The sequence below is a fragment of the Zootoca vivipara genome, chromosome 9 (genome assembly GCF_963506605.1).
Source record: "Zootoca vivipara chromosome 9, rZooViv1.1, whole genome shotgun sequence".
NCBI classification, from domain to species: domain Eukaryota; kingdom Metazoa; phylum Chordata; class Lepidosauria; order Squamata; family Lacertidae; genus Zootoca; species Zootoca vivipara.
The window spans coordinates 13,027,286-13,047,558 of NC_083284.1; the positions used below are offsets into that span (position 1 = coordinate 13,027,286).

The following is a 20,273-nucleotide window of genomic DNA, read 5'->3' on the forward strand; positions in this document are numbered from 1 at the left end:
CAGCACAATAATAATAATAATTTATTATTTATATACCAACCATCTGACTGGGTTACCCCAACCACGCTGGGCGGCTTCCAACAAATTAAAATGTAATACAACAGCAAACATTTTAAAAAGGAAAGCATCATAGCCTGACACTGGAGAGGCCTGTCAGGAGTAAGCATAATAATAATTATTTTTATTTATTATTTATACCCCGCCCATCTGGCTGGGTTTCCCCAGCCACTCTGGGCGGCTTCCAACAGAAAAATGAAATAAAATAATCTATTAAATATTAAAAGCCTCCCAAAACAGGGCTGCCTTCAGATGTCTTCTAAAAATCTGGTAGCTGTTTTTCTCTTTGACATCCGATGGGAGGGCGCCACCACCGAGAAGGCCCTATGCCTGGTTCCCTGCAACTTGGCTTCTCGCAATGAGGGAACCACCAGAAGGCCTTCAGCGCTGGACCTCAGTGTCCGGGCAGAACAATGGGGGTGGAGGTGCTCCAAATAGTATGGGGAAACAGCCTTGCTAGAAAAAATAAGCTAAAACTGACACGGAGACAAATAGAAGAAGATGCCTTCACCCCAGTATGGCTCCCCTTTATCACATACACAACCCAACAAGACAACAAGAATCGGCCAACAGCATATGAATCAATATGGCTACCGTGAGCCAAAAATCCACACTCACACACATAAACACATCTCACTACAGCCAGCCAAAGACAACCAACCAACCCCTAGGCCACCCCCCAACCTCTCTCCCCACCAAGGAAATATAACAAGCAAATAGAAAGGGAACGCACACACGTGACGCTGACACAAAACCCCACACATACACTTAGTAGAATAATATTGCACGCAACACTAATGTCTCACAACCGATGAAACTGATCTGTAGAAAACACAACTTGGAAAAAAAAGAGACAACGCACGTATTTTTGTAAACTAAGAAATCTTTCATAAAATTTATTTTTAAAAAACATTTTTAAATTTTTATTTAAAAAAGCATTAAAAAACAAAAGTGGCGTGTCTCTGATGTTCAAAAGAAGTCCAGGGCACAAAGGTTTAGGTGGGAAATTATTTGCATCAGCGTATTAAAATATATGCCCCACTTTTCTCTTCCAATCTGGAACCCCCAAGGTGGCTCATAGTCTAAATAAAAATACAAGTCTAAATAAAAATGCAAGTTCTATGTGGGATGACTTTTGGAATGGGCCACAAAAAGAAGAACAATTTCAGAATCTGTATTAAGGCAATATTAGGCCAGCCCAAATGTCACAATGTATCTGTGAAATCTTTCGATTTCTCCATCAGGCTAGATCAGTCTTGTCTAACCTAGTTTCCCCCCACCCCACCCCGGTCTTGGACCCCAACTTCCATCAAAGCCGGTCAAGGAGTGATCACCCAAAATATCTGGAAGTCACCAGGCTCTACAGTGTCTGTCCTCCACATCTGGCTGCTTTTGTTTTACTATCTCCTGATGAAGAGTTCCGGAGTAGAGCAAAAAGCTTGCACACAATTCTGTGGCATTTCGGTTGGTCCAATAAGGGTATTGCCCCAGGATAGATTCTGGCATTTCAACATTGCAACATTTGTTTTTCGTATGCTTTAAAAGAAAAATTAGGATGATGTAAATTTTAGGCACTCTGGCAACAACAAAAACAACCCCAAAAGGCCCTGCTCGTGGATGTCCCCCGGGCCTCTATCAGCAGAGACACCCAAAGCAAAACACAGGGTGACTCAAGTGGGAGAAGCAAATTTTGTGGAACTCCCAACTGAGATCAGACAGGCCCCCTCCCTCTGACACCTCCTGACGACTTTTAAAGTCCTTTCCGATTTTATAGTTAGTTTTCAACTGGTTTATATCCACTGCGCGCGCATGTGTGTGTATATTTTTTATTTATTTTCCATGTAATATTATACATTCACATCATCGTTATCCACGATACCACTCTGGCTCTTTAGAGAGCCTATTGACTTCCTTCCCTCCCACCTCATGGCTTTTGAAATTGACCTTTATACCATTGCAAGTTATACGTTTTCCAGTTCTAATGACACTCATTGCAGAATGGCTCAAAATTTAAATAAAGATAGAAAGATAGGAAATTTCTCATTACAAGTCTTCAAGCAACCCTGCTAGTGATGTTAATTGCTTACAATAATCTCTCAGATATCGTATAAATTTACTCCAATCCTTTTGGAATACTTGATCGTGGTGCTTTCGGATTTTTCCTGTCAGCTTCGCCAATTCTGCAAAGTCCATCATCTTCATCTGCCACTCTTCTTCCGTTGGTTCCATTGCATTTGTTGAGCTGGTTGCACGTTACTTAGAGACCATTGTAATTATGTGATATATCAATTTATGAAGTTAATAAATAAAAGCAGCGCACCTTTAATCGAGTGCAAAAAGCGTCCAGAAGGCAGTGCAAATCCCATAGCAACCGGGTGATACGCAAATAACATTCGCGCTGCATGTTTTTCCTAACAAGCACCAAACGTTTGTCCTTTATTTTTAGGGGACCGCATCCGCAGTGACTAAGTTTTATGCAAAGGCTCGGAAAAAGCACCTGTTTGTATGGGAAGGTGAGTCGAGTGCTGCAGCATTTTTTTTTCTCATGAAAAAGACAGGCCTAATCCAGGTTTTAAAGATTAACTGTGATAACAAATAGATTACAGGATTACGCTAGAGATATGCTTCTCTATTAGAAATGTAATGCTATCATGGTGCAATTGTCATGAGTTCCAGTAGGTGGCCACATCAACACCATGACGACAGACTAGCTGGCAGGTGAACGAGGAAGCAAGCCCAGGTGGCAGGCAGATCAGGTGAACTGTGTAGTTGTTGTTGTTGTTGTTGTTGTTGTTGTTGTTGTTATCTTTATTGCATTTTTAAAAATTACAGAGAAAGCATGAATTAAACATTACATCCAAATATTCAAAAATAAAAAGTAAAAATATAAAAAAGAAAGAAAAGGGGAAAGGGGGGAAAAAAGAAAAAGGATAAATAATAAATGAAAAGGAATTAGTCAAGTACACGAAATTGTTCAAAAGATACAAACAGTAATTTGACTATTCTATCCACCAGGTTCTCAGAAAGAAATTATATCTGTACTGTAATCCTTCTTTTCTTTCTTTCTTTACAGTCACTTTCTTTCTGTTCCGGAAAACTAGTTTGAATCCCTGCTATATTAGTTGACTTCCCTCTATCTCAGTGATGGCGAACCTATGACACGCGTGTCAGACGTGACACGCAGAGCCCTTACTGCTGGCACTCGCTCCCTCGGCCCATTCACGCTGTTGTTGTTGTTGTTGTTGTTTCCCCATTTGTTCTCTTGCTCCTCCTCACGCTACAGCTTGTCTCCGCTGTTAAAACCCGATCCTTTTTTTGTTTTGTTTTTTGTTGCTGGTAGCCAGAGATCGGTTTTTTTAACCCGTTCTGTGCTGGGTTTTTTGGCGCTTTGGCAGACTATGTCGGTGCTGCATGTTAGTTCCAGCGAATGTATTATTCGTCATTTATTTCTGTTCTATTTCCCCCCCCAAAAAAACAGCGCAGCAGCTTTGGGGCACCCCCCCCAAAAGCAAAGAACCTTTGCACCCCCCAGAAAAACCTCCAAAACTTTGGTCAGCAGCTCCCCCCAAAAAGCTCAACAACTCTGGGCACTTTGTGATAAATAAGGGTTTTTTGGTTAGGTTAGGTTAAATAATTAGTTTTGGGTTTATTAAAGACAGTTATATATTACAATTATAGGTTTTTGTTATTTAAACTATAAATATTGTGAAATTATGGTTTTTTTCTCGAAGTACACACCACCCGAGTTATGCTTGGTTTTTTGGCGGATTTTGACACATCAAGCTCAAAAGGTTGCCCATCACTGCTCTATCTCTTTGCAGCTTCAAGGCTTCTCTTAAGTGACAAATATTCTGCATTCATTTATTAAAATCAGTTTCTCTCTCCCCCCCCCCCCTTATATCTGTGAGATCAATCTAAGCACAACCAAGTATTGGTTTTGGAACCATATTTTGTCAGGTAGTTTTTAAAGCAATCCCATTCCTTTTTGCACCTTGTCACCTGAGTGATCTCTTATTAGTCTGTCATTTTGGCTACTTTGAGGTACTTGCACAACTTTAATTGCCACTCGGCAGACAGACCAGGTGAACTGTTTAGCGGAAGTGGGAGGTGCTTCAGAGAGCTGTTGGGCAAACTACCTTCTGCAGCACTTTCCCCCATTAAACACAGCTAAAGCAGGTTTGGCAAGCGACTCTCAGAAGCGGCTCCCCACTCTTTTAAAAGAGGTTAGGATGAGCTGCGATGGGTACAGTGTAAAAGGGAGGATGGGTTGGCCAGGTGTGGGGAAAGAGGAGGTAGCAAAGGGGTTGGCATTTTAGATGGGACTGGTGACTAGATTGACCAGGGGTAGCAGCCCCCAGTTAGTAACTCTAAAGTATTATTATAATCATTATTTATGGGGTGCTTCTAGGTCTCCCGAGTGTTTTGAATGTCAGTGAAAAGAACCACCCAGAGACACCACGAAATCCTAGAGATGGTTCCGTGCACTTGAGTTCAGTCCTTAAAATAAGCTGTGCATCTGAACAAAACGTGATGGCAATACTTTCATAGCATACTCACAACTCAAAGGCTGTCGTTCAAGATACATACTACAGTGGTACCTCGGTTTACAAACACAATTGGTTCCGGAAGTCCGTACTTAACCTGAAGCGTACTTAACCTGAAGCGAACATTCCCATTGAAAGTAATGGAAAGTGGATTAATCCGTTCCAGACGGTCCGTGGAGTACTTAAACTGAAGCGTACTTAACCTGAAGCAAACTTTCCCATTGAAAGTAATGGAAAGTGGATTAATCCATTCCAGACAGGTCCGCAGAGTACTTAAACTGAAAATGCTCAAACCGAAGTGTACTTAAACCGAGGTATGACTGTAATCCTTCCAGTGGGACTGAAGCAGCCTCTGGGCAGGATTGCAGCTCAGAACTGCTGATACCTAAATTCACTTATGTTCTTCATATGACTGTAACCCTATACAAAAAGAACCCATCCTTAGCCAAAATCTTGGCAATTCTGATAAATAAGATTACTCCATATGCCTATTTGACATGTTGATCATAGAATTCTTGAATTCCATGTTAAACTGTTCCATTCAATTTCCCTCCAGATTTACAAGGCAATCAGCAGTCAAGTGACTCCTTGATATCACAAGCACTTTTTGCTCAGTGTTTTGAGAGTTTGGAACAGATTTTCAAGAGATATTAGCAAAATACATGGTAAGTAACTTTGCCAACTTCTCTTACTGTTGCACTAAAGAAAACAACTAGATGAGCGATCTATTTAAATCTAATTGTGTCAGTAAAATAACTATTTCTGCAGCAGTAACATTCTGAGTTTAATATTTGTACAGCTTATCCAAAAAGACTAGTCACTGTAGTAAATTATTAACTAGAAGTTTCAATCATTGCTTTCTACTGCGTCATCACATGACACATGAGACAGATACCTTCCAAAGAGCAGAGGGAAACAAACATACACTTTAAAGTACTTTAACTCTCCTCCCGGATCTTCTAAAGCTGCTTTAGGTAAAATAATCTTATTGTAATCACTCCTGCAAAAGTTAATTGGAATGATTTCCACAAGAGGCTGCCGCGGCTTTAAATCAGCATCGCCTATGGAGTGTGAAACTAATCTTACTATAGAGTAATATTGTAAGGCTGTTGTCACGCTACACTTTGCATGGTCGCCATTTAGGCGACTGCAGCAACTCTGGTGTGACCACAAAACAGCAAGCAAGCAAGCAGCGCAGGCGGCCAAGGCAAGCTGCTTAAAGGACGGTGGGCAGTGGTTTGCCAAGCCCCTTTAAGAGAGGGTTTGGGGAGAGCTGGGAATAGGCAGGGTGGGTGGGTGGGTTGTGCAAGGAGCGTGTTATGTACTGAGCTGAATCCTAGAACAATAGGATTCAGAATCAGCGGGAGCTACCCAATCCAACTCCAGGTGGAAGTGAATCCGCAACCTGATTGGCCTGCTGGAGCAGCCAATCAGGCGGCTGGCAGAAGTGAATCTGCTACCTGATTGGCCTGTAGGAGCAGCCAATCAGGCTGCAGGCAGAAGTCAATCCACAATATAATTGGCCCACAGGTGTAGCCCTGAAGTAGCCAATCACGCAAGGCCCATTGTGTAAATAATGTATATAAGCAGATGGTTTTGGGAAAAGAGCCATTCGTCTTCTCTTCTTCTCCTTGATGAATATGAGCTGAATAAAGAGCATGAAATTCACTCTCGACTCCGAGTATATTTCACTGGCGACGAGGATGGGATCCTGCTGAGCTGACCGCCACCACGCACTGCACCGCAGCACCGCCACCTGCTGCACCGCTGCATCGCACCGTGCATCCAGGTTTCAGCTCCAGGACCCAAGGAACCCAGAATGGCAACCGACAGCAGCTTCTTGCCATTCAAACCAGCATCAGGAGACTGGGAAGGGTACGCCGCCCGTTTCAACTTCCTCCTGCAAGCGAAAGAAGTCACCAACGATGCCATGAAGAGGGCGACATTCTTCAGCGTCTGTGGAGAGGAGACGTTTGAAATCGCCCGGGCTCTCCTTGCACCTAGAGATGTCGCTACCGTCTCTTACCAAACAATAATGGAACGGCTGAAGGAGCACTTTTCACCACAGCCCTCGGTGGTAGCTTGCCGAAATGCCTTCTACGCAAAGCGGCAAGCCCCGGGGGAAACCATAACTGGGTTTGTGACCTCCCTCCGCCAAGCCGCCCGGTTATGCAACTTCTCAGAGTTGGAGAACATGCTTCGTGACCGCCTCGTCGGTGGCCTGAGGGACGAGATGTTGCAACGACGCCTCTACGCCAAAAAAGACCTCACGTTCCAGATTGCTCTGGAGGAAGCCCTGGCAACCGAAGCCGCCGAGAGGTCAACGCAAGAGGCACGACCGGCCCCGCCATCCCAACCGAGGGTCTACCACGAAGACCTCACCGACGAATCCGAATCTGACAGGGAGGAAGTACACCGAGTACAGCGGCGCACTCAAGCAGCACACACACCACAGCAGCCTCGACGAGAAGGAGGGAACTGTGCAAGCTGCGGGGAGAACCACGAGAGGAGGACCTGTCGTTTCCGCAACGCAGAGTGCAGGCAGTGCAGAAAATTGGGACACATCGCCCGGGTGTGTCGGGCTCGACTCACCCGTCGACAAGCATCAGATGACCGACCCAGGAGCCCCAGGTCACACGGCACCATGCACCAAGGCAACTCGACGGAGATCACGGACTACCAGGTATTCCAGTTGCCCCATCCCAGCACAGAGAAAATTTATATAGAGGTACAGATAGAGGGAGCCCCATGCCGCATGGAGCTGGACACGGGTTCAACTCTATCCATAATCTCGGCCCGAACATTAAGGGAACTGTGCCCTAATGGGGGTCCCAAACTAAGGCCGGCCCCATTCACCCTCCGGGACTTCCAGAAACGTAAGGTCCCTACAATGGGGGTGGGGACCTTCAGGGTGCAATATCGAGGGCGAAAGCAACAATTGGACTTGCTGGTAGTTAAGGGCCCCTACGTTAGCTTACTGGGACTGGCATGGTTTGGACCTCTGGGGCTAGCCGTTACCGGGGTGAACCGCACTAGCTTACAAGTGGACGTGGACGCCATATGCAAAGAGTTTCCAGGGGTTTTCGATGGGGCATTGGGACGATATACAGGACCCCCCATTGCCCTACAGCTAGACCCCGCTGTACGACCCATCAGGCACAAGGCCCGCCGGGTCCCGTTCGCCCTGAAACCCCGCATAGACGAGGAATTGGACCGGCTCGTGGAGCAAGGAGTGCTGGAGCCGGTGCCCAACGCCCCCTGGGAAACTCCAATTGTCACACCCGTCAAGCCTAACGGTTCGGTCCGCATCTGTGCAGACTACAAATGCACCATAAACAAGGCTCTCACGGCCCATGCATACCCAGTGCCAGTGGTCAGCCATGTCCTCGCCACCCTGGCTGGGTCAAAAATCTTTGGCAAACTGGACTTGGCCCAAGCGTATCAACAGTTGCCTGTGGACGAAGCCACAGCAGAGGCTCAGACGATTGTGACGCACAGAGGGGCATTCAGAGTAAAGCGGCTGCAATTTGGCGTTAGCGTGGCACCAGGCATATTCCAGAATCTAATGGACTCTCTCCTTAAAGGGATTCCTGGCGTCACCCCCTTCTTCGATGATGTACTGATCGCCGGGCCCACACCAGAGGAATTTGAGGACCGCCTCCGCTCCGTCCTGCACCGTTTCCAGACGGCGGGCCTCAAGGTGAAGCGGGAAAAGTGTTTACTGGGAGTGCCGCAGGTGGACTTTCTGGGATTTAAGGTGGATGCAGAAGGGGTCCATCCAACCGGTGACAAGGTACGGGCCATTTGTGAGGCCCCAGCGCCCAAGAGCAAGCCCGAACTTCAGTCATTCTTGGGACTATTGAACTTTTACCATGCCTTCCTTCCCCATAAGGCAGCGGTAGCGGAGCCCCTACACAGACTCCTAGATAAAAGGGCCCCTTGGGTGTGGGGCCAGCGACAAAGGGCCGCATTCCAGGCAGTCAAGGACTTGCTCGTCTCAAACTCGGTCTTGGCACACTTCGACGAGAGGCTGCCAGTGGTGCTGGCATGCGACGCCTCTCCCTATGGCATCGGCGCTGTCCTGGGACACCAACTCCCGGATGGAAGAGAGGTGCCGGTGGCATACTTCTCCCAGACGCTTGCTGCAGCCGAACGAAACTACTCACAGATTGACAAGGAGGGTCTGGCAATCGTGAAGGGCGTAAAAAAATTCCATGATTTCTTGTACGGGCGGCCCTTTACCATAGTGACTGACCACAAGCCGTTGCTTGGCCTGTTTGCCCCCGAGAAGCAGACCCCCCAAGTGTTGTCTCCACGTGTCCTCAGGTGGTCAATTTTCCTTGCCGGCTACCAGTATGCACTAATCCACCGCCCTGGGAAGGCGATGGGCCACGCAGACGCACTCAGCAGGCTACCACTACCAGAAACAGGCCCCGACCCAGCGCCTGCGCAAGAGGTTATGACCCTGGAGCTGCTTCCCGACCGACCCATTCAGGCACAAGAAGTTGCGCACCATTCCACAAAAGATAGGGTCATCTCCCGGGTCCTGGACTGGGTGTGGCGAGGATGGCCCAGCAGCAGCCCCGGGCCAGAATTCGCTGGCTACACAAACCGCAAACATGAACTGTCGGCCCACAAGGGGTGCCTGTTATGGGGAAGCAGGGTTGTTGTTCCCCAGCCCCTCCGCAAAAGGGTCCTCACAGCCCTACACGAGACACACCCAGGGGTAGTGAGGATGAAGGCCCTTGCCAGGAGTTATGTGTGGTGGCCGGGGATTGACAGAGAGATAGAGGCCTGGGTCCAACACTGCCAGACCTGCCAAGAATCCCGCCCGGATCCCCCAAGGGCCCCAGTCCAGCCCTGGGAGTCCGCCCGACATCCATGGTCACGCTTGCACGTGGACTTCGCTGGCCCCTTCCAGGGAAAAACATTCTTCATAGTGGTGGATTCCTACACCAAATGGCTGGAGGTCGCACTGGTACCGTCCACTTCTACGGCGGCAGCCATCCGGGTACTACGTAAGCTGTTTGCAACCCACGGGCTCCCTGACACCCTCGTCTCAGACAATGGAACCGCATTCACGTCAGAGGAGTTCCAGACCTTCACAGCGCAGAACGCCATCCGCCACATCCGCTCAGCACCATTCCACCCTGCCACCAATGGCCAAGCGGAGCGCATGGTGCGGACCACCAAGGACAGCCTCCGCCGCATAACACAAGGGGACTGGGAATACCGCCTTGCCGCATTTCTTCTAGCACAGCACAGCACCCCAAGCACAACGACGGGCCGGAGCCCAGCTGAACTACTCATGGGCCGGCGCCTTGCAACTAGACTGGACCGACTTCACCCCGACAGAGCTCAGGATGAGGTAGTGGTGGGGAAAGGCAGGAACCCCCGGACATTTGTGGCCCAGGACCCAGTGTATGCAAAGAATTTTGGGGCAGGCCCAGCATGGGTACCCGCCACAGTCACCAAGGTGACCGGTCCCGTGTCGTACGAGGTACTAACGGAAGGGGGGCAATGTTGGCGCCGCCACTGCGACCAGCTACGGCGACGATTCCCAGGAGGAACCCGGGAGGAGAGCGGGACAGAGGGGTCCCAAGGGGACAGCAGGGCAGTGAGGCCTGTAGAGCGAGAGGGGTGGGCAGGGGAAGCAGAAGCAGTAGGCACAGAGGGGCGCCCCGAGGCTGGAAGGACACCGGAACCAGAGTCACAACCTAGTGGTTCAGTGGCGCCAGACCAGACAGCCCCGGCACAGCCAGCAGCCTCGGAACACGAGCCAGAACCAGAACCCCTGACCAAGGAACACCCCAGGCCACAACGCACACGGAGGCGGCCAGCAGACCTTGGTGACTACGAATGCAACTTCCCGGGCAGGACTGGAACTTAGAGGGGAGGGGTGTTATGTACTGAGCTGAATCCTAGAACAATAGGATTCAGAATCAGCGGGAGCTACCCAATCCAACTCCAGGTGGAAGTGAATCCGCAACCTGATTGGCCTGCTGGAGCAGCCAATCAGGCGGCTGGCAGAAGTGAATCTGCTACCTGATTGGCCTGTAGGAGCAGCCAATCAGGCTGCAGGCAGAAGTCAATCCACAATATAATTGGCCCACAGGTGTAGCCCTGAAGTAGCCAATCACGCAAGGCCCATTGTGTAAATAATGTATATAAGCAGATGGTTTTGGGAAAAGAGCCATTCGTCTTCTCTTCTTCTCCTTGATGAATATGAGCTGAATAAAGAGCATGAAATTCACTCTCGACTCCGAGTATATTTCAGAGCGAGAGGGTGTCAGTGAGCTGAGCAAGCAGGGGCAACAGCCCCATGTGTATTCGGAAAACCTTGGTGGTTTATTTATTTCATAAAACGGACACACCACCTGATTGTAAAAAGAAAAATCAAAACGGTTTACAAAAGAAGATAAAGCACTAAAATTATCAATGAGAAAAATAAACAACAATAACGGTGTATGTCATGTCAAATTGGATTCTGTTCTATTATTATTTACTATTAATTGTTAAAGAATTAAAAAGGTAAAGGTACCCCTGACCATTAGGTCCAGTCGCGGACAACTCGGGTTGCGGCACTCATCTCGCTCTATAGGCCGAGGAAGCCGGCGGTTGTCTGCAGACAGCTTCCGGGTCATGTGGCTAGCATGACTAAGCCGCTTGTGGCAAACCAGAGCAGCACACAGAAACGCCGTTTACCTTCCCACCCGAGTGGTACCTATTTATCTACTTGCACTTTGACGTGCTTTCGAACTGCTGGGTGGGCAAGAGCTGGGACCGAGCAACGAGAGCTCACCCCGTGTCGCGGGGATTCGAACCGCCGACCCTCTGATCGGCAAGCCCTAGGCTCAGTGGTTTAGATCACAGCACCGCCCGTGTATTAACACACACTTTACTTTCATGTAGGGAGAAATGGGCTCCTGCGCCATTACTATGGAGCTGGAAAAGGGTGGTTCCAGCAGAGGTTCCTTGTATGGCATAGCTTCCCAGATAACTGATATGTGAAAGAAAGGTGGTCATATGTCAAAGAGCAGGAGAGGCCTGACACCTTTAATCGCTGTGTAGGATATTGAAATTTGTGATATGTGATATGTGAAAGAAAGGTGGTCATATGTCAAAGAGCAGGAGAGGTCTGACACCTTTAATTGCTGTGTAGGATATTGAAATTTGCTCTTTCCAGGTTTGGTAAAGGTGTAGGGGCCCCCACTTTGACATATCTGTTATTCCCAAAGTGCTAATTAATTTTGGTTTGTACTATGTACTAATTTTGTACTAATTTTGGTTTGGTCTTTAAGCAGAGGCTTGACAGCCATATGTCAGGAATGCTTTGGTGGTGTTTCCTGCTTGGCAGGGGGTTGGACTGGATGGCCCTTGTGGTCTCTTCCAACTCTATGATTCTATGCTGTATGGTTAGATCGAGTTTCCTGTAAATATGTATCTGATAAAAAATGGGAATCCATGGTTGTTGAAGTTCTGCGAATGCTGGGGGGAATTGCATAGCTGTTCTTACACGTGAAGTCTTAAATTGCCATGTTACAATAATAACAGTTCATCAGTCACTAACTGGCACTGAAAGGAATTGCTGAAATAAGAACCAGATGCTTATAAGGAGGCAGATAAGCCTTTCCCACGTCCTACTGCTACTTGTTCTTTGTAAATTCTGATTAAAGATTAGGAAAGTAGATTTGACTGAAATCGAGTGTCTTGCTGCATTGGAATAATTTTTGACTGTCAGTGCATTGGAAGCAAGAAATGGGCTAGGAAGGCAGTTAGTCCTTTGCACGATAAGGGAGTGAAAGGTGTGCTAAAGGTGAAAGGTGTGCTAAAGAAGGAAATGGAAATTGCAGAGAAGCTGACAGAATGGTTTGTATCTCTCTTCGCTGTGGAAGATGCAAGGCAGTTCTCTGTGCGCCCAAATGAGGTGATTGGTAAACGTGAAGTTGAAAGGAGAGTCGATAAGGTTTGGGAGTTCCTGAAAATCACAATAGTAGAAACGCAGCTAAAATGTGCTCCTTGCATTTCTTTATTTGCATTATCTCTGCTTTCTTTGGTCAATGTTTGTTCTCATTGGGGATAAGTGACCATTTTCTGAAGAAATGCTCCTTTCCTCCAGTAAGCTTCGTTGACTCTACTCAGTGCCCATGCTGGCATCCTCTTGGTTGTTTTACCCATAGAATCATAGAGTTGGAAGAGACCACAAGGGCCATCCAGTCCAACCCCCTGCCGAGCAGGAAACACCATCAAAGCATTCTTGACATATGCCCATCAAGCCTCTGCTTAAGGTCAGATCCTGCTTGTGAGTAGCCGCCAAGTATTTGGTTGGTTGCTGCAAAAAGAGGATGCTGAACTAGATGGACCACCGGCCTGATCCAGCAGCTCTCTTTTTTGTGTTACCATTGCGCCCCCTTAGAGCATTCCTGAGATCCAAGAAGGGACAGCAATATGAATGCAAAAAAGCAAATGTTAGAAGCCTTTGCAAAAGAGCAAACATAACACTAACCTCTGCAGTCTTTTGGGTCATTCTGAAATCTGCATTATCTCAACAGAGAGCAGAAGGAAATATTAGTAACCCTTTATAAGGGACCCAGGTGGTGCTGTGGGCTAAACCACTGAGCCTAGGGCTTGCTGATCAGAAGGTCGGCGGTTCGAATCCCTGTGACGGGGTGAGCTCCCGTTGCTTGGTCCCAGCTCCTGCCAACCTAGCAGTTCGAAAGCACGTCAAAATGCAAGTAGATAAATAGGAACCGCTATAGCGGGAAGGTAAACGGCGTTTCCATGTGCTGCTCTGGTTTGCCAGAAGTGGCTTTGTCATGCTGGCCACATGACCTGGAAGCTATATGCCGGCTCCCTCGGCCAATAATGCGAGATGAGCGCGCAACCCCAGAGTCGGTCACGACTGGACCTAATGGTCAGGGGTCCCTTTACCTTACCTATAATAGTGAATTTTGTGGTACTTGGCAGTACAAACAGATAATTACTTCTATGCTCTTTAATGGTAGATAGGTGGGGTGGATGAGGAGAGACCTAGGAATTTTCATGCATCTCAGTGTTATTTAATCATTTATTTGTTTTGTGAAGGTAAATTGCCCTAACCTCATGGGAATGTTTTTTGTTTTGCTATTAATTCGTAGAAGTGCTGGGGTGACCTCTAGTGGCCATGTGATAACATTGCGGAGAAAGCGCACAATTCTAAAATATAACTTGAATATAGTGGGCTCACTACTTTTAAGAGCAGCAGCAGATAAAATGGAGCTACTAAGCAGTCTGTGTTTGAAAATGGCATATTTTAAAACAAATGTCCACTTAACTCGTACAGGTATATTAACCATACTATGCAGTGTGGGTTATTCCTGCTCAGTGTTCCTTCCTCTGTTTCAACCCCATGTTGTTTGCATCCGTCTGTCTCAAGAGACAAGGGAGTGCACCTTCAAGGGGTGAAATCAAATCTCTGTGTTAGCAGCACCAAAGTGACCTTCCCGGGGTGTATGGAGATCCTGGGCTATTCAGATAACAAGACCCCCGCCTCTCAGCCTCACTGATGTGGTCCAAAAGAAAGTTTGGCTGCAGGAATTGCCAGAAGGAGGCATACGAACGTCCCATGTAGGTTATGGATAAAATCAGAACAATGAGAATTTGTGTGACAATATAATCACAGACCTCGTTTTTGTGGGTAATCCATGAGAGGCAGCCAAGTAGAGCATTCCTTGACAGGGCCGTCTTAAGTATATCCATCGTCGTGGTGCAAAGATCCCTCCGGCGCCCCCCGCCCCCCCCCCCATTTCCCAGAGTTGCCGACCTTTTTATGGCGCTGCCGGCAGCTTTGCGGGGCTGGAGGAGGCGGGCAGCGGGATGGCTCCTCCAGCAGGGAAGAGGCAGAGGCTCCGGGTGCGGTGCCGCTTCGGCATGGCATGGTGGATGTGGGCAAGGTCCAGCCTCCGCCTCTTCCCTGGCGCCCTCCATAACTTGGTGCCCTGGTGCCCTGCGCCACTTGTTCCTTGAAATGCTAGAGAAGACATGAGGGAATGTTTGGTCCAGCCAGTTTAAACTTCCTGTTCCTCCTGGGCTGGAGCATCCTTCCTTTAGCATGTGATGGGTGGTCGTGACCTAACCTGTCCAGGTATCAAAAGGACGAGTCATGCAACACACCTCTCTCTCTTTTTGACTTCCTTCTTCGTTTGACCAGCTTTTAGCTAGGACTGCTCTGCTAGCTCTCACCTAGCAGAGACAGTGGGATTATTCCCCCATATGGGGTAGATCCACATGTACCTATTTGTAACTAAGTCTGCCTTCAGGGATCCAACTGTGAACTGATGTAAGTAAACTTCTTTTATTGACTTTGAATAAGATTGCCGTGTCCTTATTCTTTTAAGAGGGGTTAAAGGGAACTTACCAGGAACATACGATTCAATCTGAAGACAAACTGAATTGTGCAATAGTGAGAGGCTTACACAAGCCTGCAACCAGCTATCTGCTGTGCATGTAAAAGGGGGAATGTAAACTCTGCTAAGTAAAAAACTTGCTAGCGCAAGTTAGGAATGATATCAATAAACAATATGTCCTCTCCTGCCACCCAGTTTTTTGGGGGAGGGGGCATCTGTTGGCAGGATTCCCTACCCCAATGAGTGCTGCCAATATCCCTCCCTTCCCACTTCACAATACAGCAGGCAGTGCCAGATACTGGGACAGGCCAAAAGGTTGTAAAAGACAGCAAATCCAAAGGAAAGTAGGTGTTAAGAGGTAACAACTACCCTAGGTCTCAGTTTAATTAGAACATCCAAATCTGCTTTTAATTAGATTTTAGTTTAGTGCATAGAGGAAAGGCTGCGGGGTATACCATGAAAGGTTTATTAACGAAGGCGTTGAAGACTGGCTTTGTCTTCTAGTACAAGCTGCACCATCTGTCTTTCAAATACAAACTGATTTCAAAAAGTTCACAGTGCAAATGCAGTTATGATCAATGAACGCATTTGCCTTGTGCATCCGACAACTTCATTGCAGTTTCCACCATTATGCTGAAGATGCACCTCTTTGCTCTTGCTTTTGGTTGAGACATGTTTTAAGGCCCACTCTATTTTTAAGAGTGTTGATATCTTGGAACTCACCCTAAGCAGGTAAGACACCCAATAAACAGATTGTGCATGGTTTACTTGTATTTGAGCTACTGAAATTCTCCATCAGCTCAGTTAAAATTCTTTGATATAAGACTTGGGGGGGGGAACCATGGTTGGTAATATTCAACCACGTTCCATTAGCACAGAGGTTTCCATTTTTGTAATGTAACTTGCTCATCCCCCCCCCCCAATAAAACCTGCTCGAGAGCTTTGGGGAATGCTGCATAGATTTAAGGGGAATGTAGGGAGAGGAATGAGAAACAAACTTTTGCTGCACAGCCATAAGTGCTTTAGCCAATAAAATAACTTTGGTAGTTGCCACCATCTGGAATTTGATGCTTGCCCTTTAGAATTTCCATCTCTCCCCGCCCCACCGAGCTTTTTATGTTGATTTAATATTGGCTCTCAATCTGTTTTCATACCATTTGGGGTTTAAAAGGTTCAATTACTTGCCCAAAGTAAAAGTTAAATGAGTTAACGCAGTGATGGCCAAACTTGGCCCTCCAGATGTTTTGGGACTACAACTCCCATCATCCCTAGCTAACAGGACCAGTGGTCAGGGATGATGGGAATTGTAGTCCCAAAACAGCTGGAGGGCCAAGTTTGGGAATCACTGAACGGGTGAGTCATGGTTGGTTTTGATTTCTTATCTTGCAGGTTGTTGTATATAACATGTTATACTACTTTTCCTGCTGGCTTTATATGGCAGGAGGGATGTACTGGATTTTTAATACCACTTTGGAAATAAAATACTAAAGGCATTATTACAGAGAGCATTGATAAATGCTTGACAAATGCATTTTTAATCTTACTTGGTTCTCATTATATTGGGTTTTACTGTTCTGTTAATGCATTTTAAATCTTACTTGGTTCTCATTTTAATATTGGCTTTTACTGTTCTATTTTTTACTCTACCTGTAGGTTTTTGTGTTTTGAGCCATGAGGTACTGTGAATTTAGGACTGAAAATTAGGATAGAAATCTTTTGAATAAAACCTAGAAACTTGGTGGAAACAAGGAAATAATTCAGTACTGTATTACGTTTCCAAACAGCCTTTAATCAGCTGACTTATTTTTCAGGAAACATTGCTATACAAAACCATGGCCTGTATTATTATTCGTGTTTAGTGCAATAAGTGAAATGAAAACTTTATCCTGGGCAGATGGCGTTTGATCAGAAACATGGTGATGCTGCAATTTCTACACTTCAAGTTCAAGTAGATGATGTGAAAAATGTCATGAGTCACAATATTGAAAAAGTTTTGGACAGAGAGGAACGGCTGAGTGAACTGGCTGATCGAAGCGATGATCTCCAAACAGCGGTGATTCTACATTCATTTACTTTGTGCAGAATATTTATCAGTAGAATGGCTTTAAGCTCTTTGAGGATTGGCATCAGGATCTGAGGGTTGTATATTAACTCCATCAACTAAAGGATGTAAGATTCTGCAACGTAGCTTCCTTCCCATCTCTCCCTCCACACTCCTATTGGGGGGGGGGCCCATAAGATTTAGGGGCAGAGAGAGAGGTATGCTCCATTGCACAAGTGTAAATCCTTGGACTGATGGAAAAGTTTGTTGGATCCACAGGGAAGCCACATGGTCAATTTGCCAGCAATGCAGCAAGTTGCTTACTTTGGGGGCTCACCACAAATTACTCCTGCAAGACAAGTCGTTAAGTGATCAGGGCCTTTGAAGAAACCATTTTAAGTGTTTAACTATCAATCCATGCTAATTAAGCAGCTTCAACTACACTGAATTCCAAGAGAAATATTCTAGGCTCATTTTATGATTCTCTCTCCCCCACCAGCTCTCAAAATACTCAGGCAGCCTGATGGAAAAAAGCTAACAGCATTATCCTAATCATGCCTACTCATAAATCCTATTTAATTCAACAGGGCTTATTCACTTAAGTAGGGTTCAGATTACAGCTTAAGTGTGTTAAAACACAATTCTTTGAATTGCATCCGTTTGAAAAACAATACAAGCTAAGACTTCAATTACCAACTGCTGGGGTAATTTGTAAGTTACACAAAGCTACTTCCACATTTCTAAAGCAGTGGCTTCCATCCATTTGGTGTGTTCCTCTCCTTATTAACTTGTGCCTTTCTCCATTTGCTTTCAGGCTCACGGTTTCCAAAAGACGTCTACAAAGATTTCAAGGAAGATGTGGTGGAAAAACACTAAAATGATCATAATTATTGTTAGCATTGTCCTCGTCATAGTAGTGTTCATCGTCCTTTTAGCCACAGGCACCATTCCAACATAAAGGATCCTTTTAAGCAGTTTCAAACGATGCACTGGCATTCTATAAAGAGTTCTAGATTGAAAGGCACAAATATTTTTGTTTATAGTCTTTTTTCTATCTTCAAATAAGTACAGTTAACAGCTACAAATTGCTTTTACATACTAGCGCTTGCCGTGGGCTGGCAAGCAAGCAGATGCGAGAACCTGTAGCCTTCCAGGTTGCTGGATTACAAACCACATTATCCAAAACCCTTTGCCAGGCTGGTTGGGACTGCCAGGAATTGAGAGTCCAAGGTCTGGAGCATGACAAGATTTCCCAGCCCTGCAATAAAGGAATGAGCTAACTCCCCATTTAAAATATTTCACATCTTAAAAAGTGACAAGGCAACAGATATACCTATTAAGACAAAACCCTGAACGAAATTCTCAATGGTGCCAGAGTAGAAATACTTTCAATTTCTAAGCCAACTTGTTGCATCTACTTCCTATTCTGCACCCTTATATGCTTAAGGCCCACATTCTACAAATACTGGTGTTTAAGGGTTAAATAATCAGCAGCAGCATCTGATACCAAGGAGGAAAAGTTCTTTATTAAAGGGGGGAAGTTGTGCTATAGGCAAGAGCAGGCTTGAGAACTCTAGACCACAATGTCCTGCCCAAAGGGGTTTTTTTGTTTGGCTTATTCTCACACTACATGATTCTTCACTGCAGTTCAGTTTCATGTTTATTAAGCAACAGCCTGATAAAGATATTGAGCCCTAGTGCAGATGTGTCTACTCACTCCTATAACTGGAGCTTCTCCAGCTGAAAAACTCTTAGTCTGGCTGAACTTTAGTCAATAGCTATACGTCCAGACACATACAACTGCAATGTACCTAGCCCCAGCATTTTATATGTAAGAATTTTGAGGGGAAAGTAGTAAGATCCTGGGGCTTGGAGCCAGCCACTGAAGACAGCAGGTAGACAGACCCTGAAGAAGCACCTCCTTAGAGCCAAGAGAACATGTTGAGAAAAACGGATTGTGCAATACAAGCCATGGCAGAAGCAATTCATTCTGCAGTCTCTTATTCCAGAGTAGACTGTCAAGAACCTTGAGAGTACTTACCCACATGCCAGTTATAACCAGTACAAAATTAATGAAATGCTTAAAAGTGCCACCTTTCTTGATTCAACTGCTTATAGAAATGTTTTGTTTCCAATAGATATTGATGTGACAGTGATAACAAACAAAATATAGATATCCATGTACCATCTGGCCAATGTTTGTTGAGCGATATTAGAAGTCACACTTTGTTGGGCAGGCGCCGATGTAAAGGCTGGAAAATACGGTATAAATGTGACATGGACCCCACTGTACTGTCTGAAGTTTTGGTTGTTTTTTTAAAATGTATTTCTAGAGTTCAGGAGCAAAGGAAAAGAAAACTTGTGCTGGCTCCTAACCCACAGCCAGTAGGTAGTGTCAATTCAGAACCGCTATATCTACAACACTGGAATTATCCTGCCTTTCAGATGACTGACTCAAGCACGATACAAATACGAACTGCCAAGGGTGGTGCAAGATTGTCACTGCCAAACTCGTCTCTTAACAAATGATCAACACGACCACTTAGTGTTTTGGTGTCCACATGTTAACAGGACAACATTTTTGTAATCTGAAAACCACTGTAAGCCATTTAATACAGTGATCGGATTTCTAGCTTCCAAGGCAGTGGAGTAGAATTTGTGCAAGCCTTAATGATGCTCCGTGAAGGTGAGAAAGCAAGATGGATGTTAGAACCTGTCTATACATTAAATCAGGGGTGTCAAACTCAAATTCATCGGGGGCCGCATCAGCAGTTTGGTCACCCTCAAAGGGCCGGTTGTATCTGTAGGACTATGTGTCCACTCTTTATTATCATAAATTATTGTCACTGCATTCAATTATTACTGTTTTTGTAATAATGTAAGTAATAACTAGCTCTGAAAGCAGAAACATAGTCAGAATAATGGCAAGTAGATATTCAAATGTACAATTATTGTACAATTTATTGAAAAATGATTTTTGGTAACTGCACTGGGTGGTGGAGGCTCGTTAGGGTTTCATGCAGGACCTTTGCAGAGCTACTAGTACCTGGAGATGCTGGGGTCCTTCTGCATGCAGGACAGATGTTCTGCCAGTGAGCCACCACCCTTCACCAAAGGGACTGGCTGAGGTTGACTCACTGAAGCTGCTCTCCTGGTTCCAGGGTTTAAGGGCCAGAAGTATAAAGCAGCATCCCATGTTTCTGAGGAGAGGGAGGGGGAGAGGGAGAGGGAGAGGGAGAGGGAGAG

At 46.0% G+C, this 20,273-nt stretch overlaps 1 long non-coding RNA gene across 1 annotated transcript; it reads left to right on the top strand.

The window, feature by feature from the left end:
• The first annotated feature begins 5,374 nt into the window (after positions 1-5,374).
• On the top strand, positions 5,375-20,243 carry LOC118083621 (uncharacterized). Its single transcript, XR_004692407.2, has 3 exons — positions 5,375-5,575; positions 16,881-17,039; positions 17,842-20,243. It is a non-coding gene; the product is annotated as an uncharacterized LOC118083621 (long non-coding RNA).
• Positions 20,244-20,273: the final 30 nt, after the last annotated feature.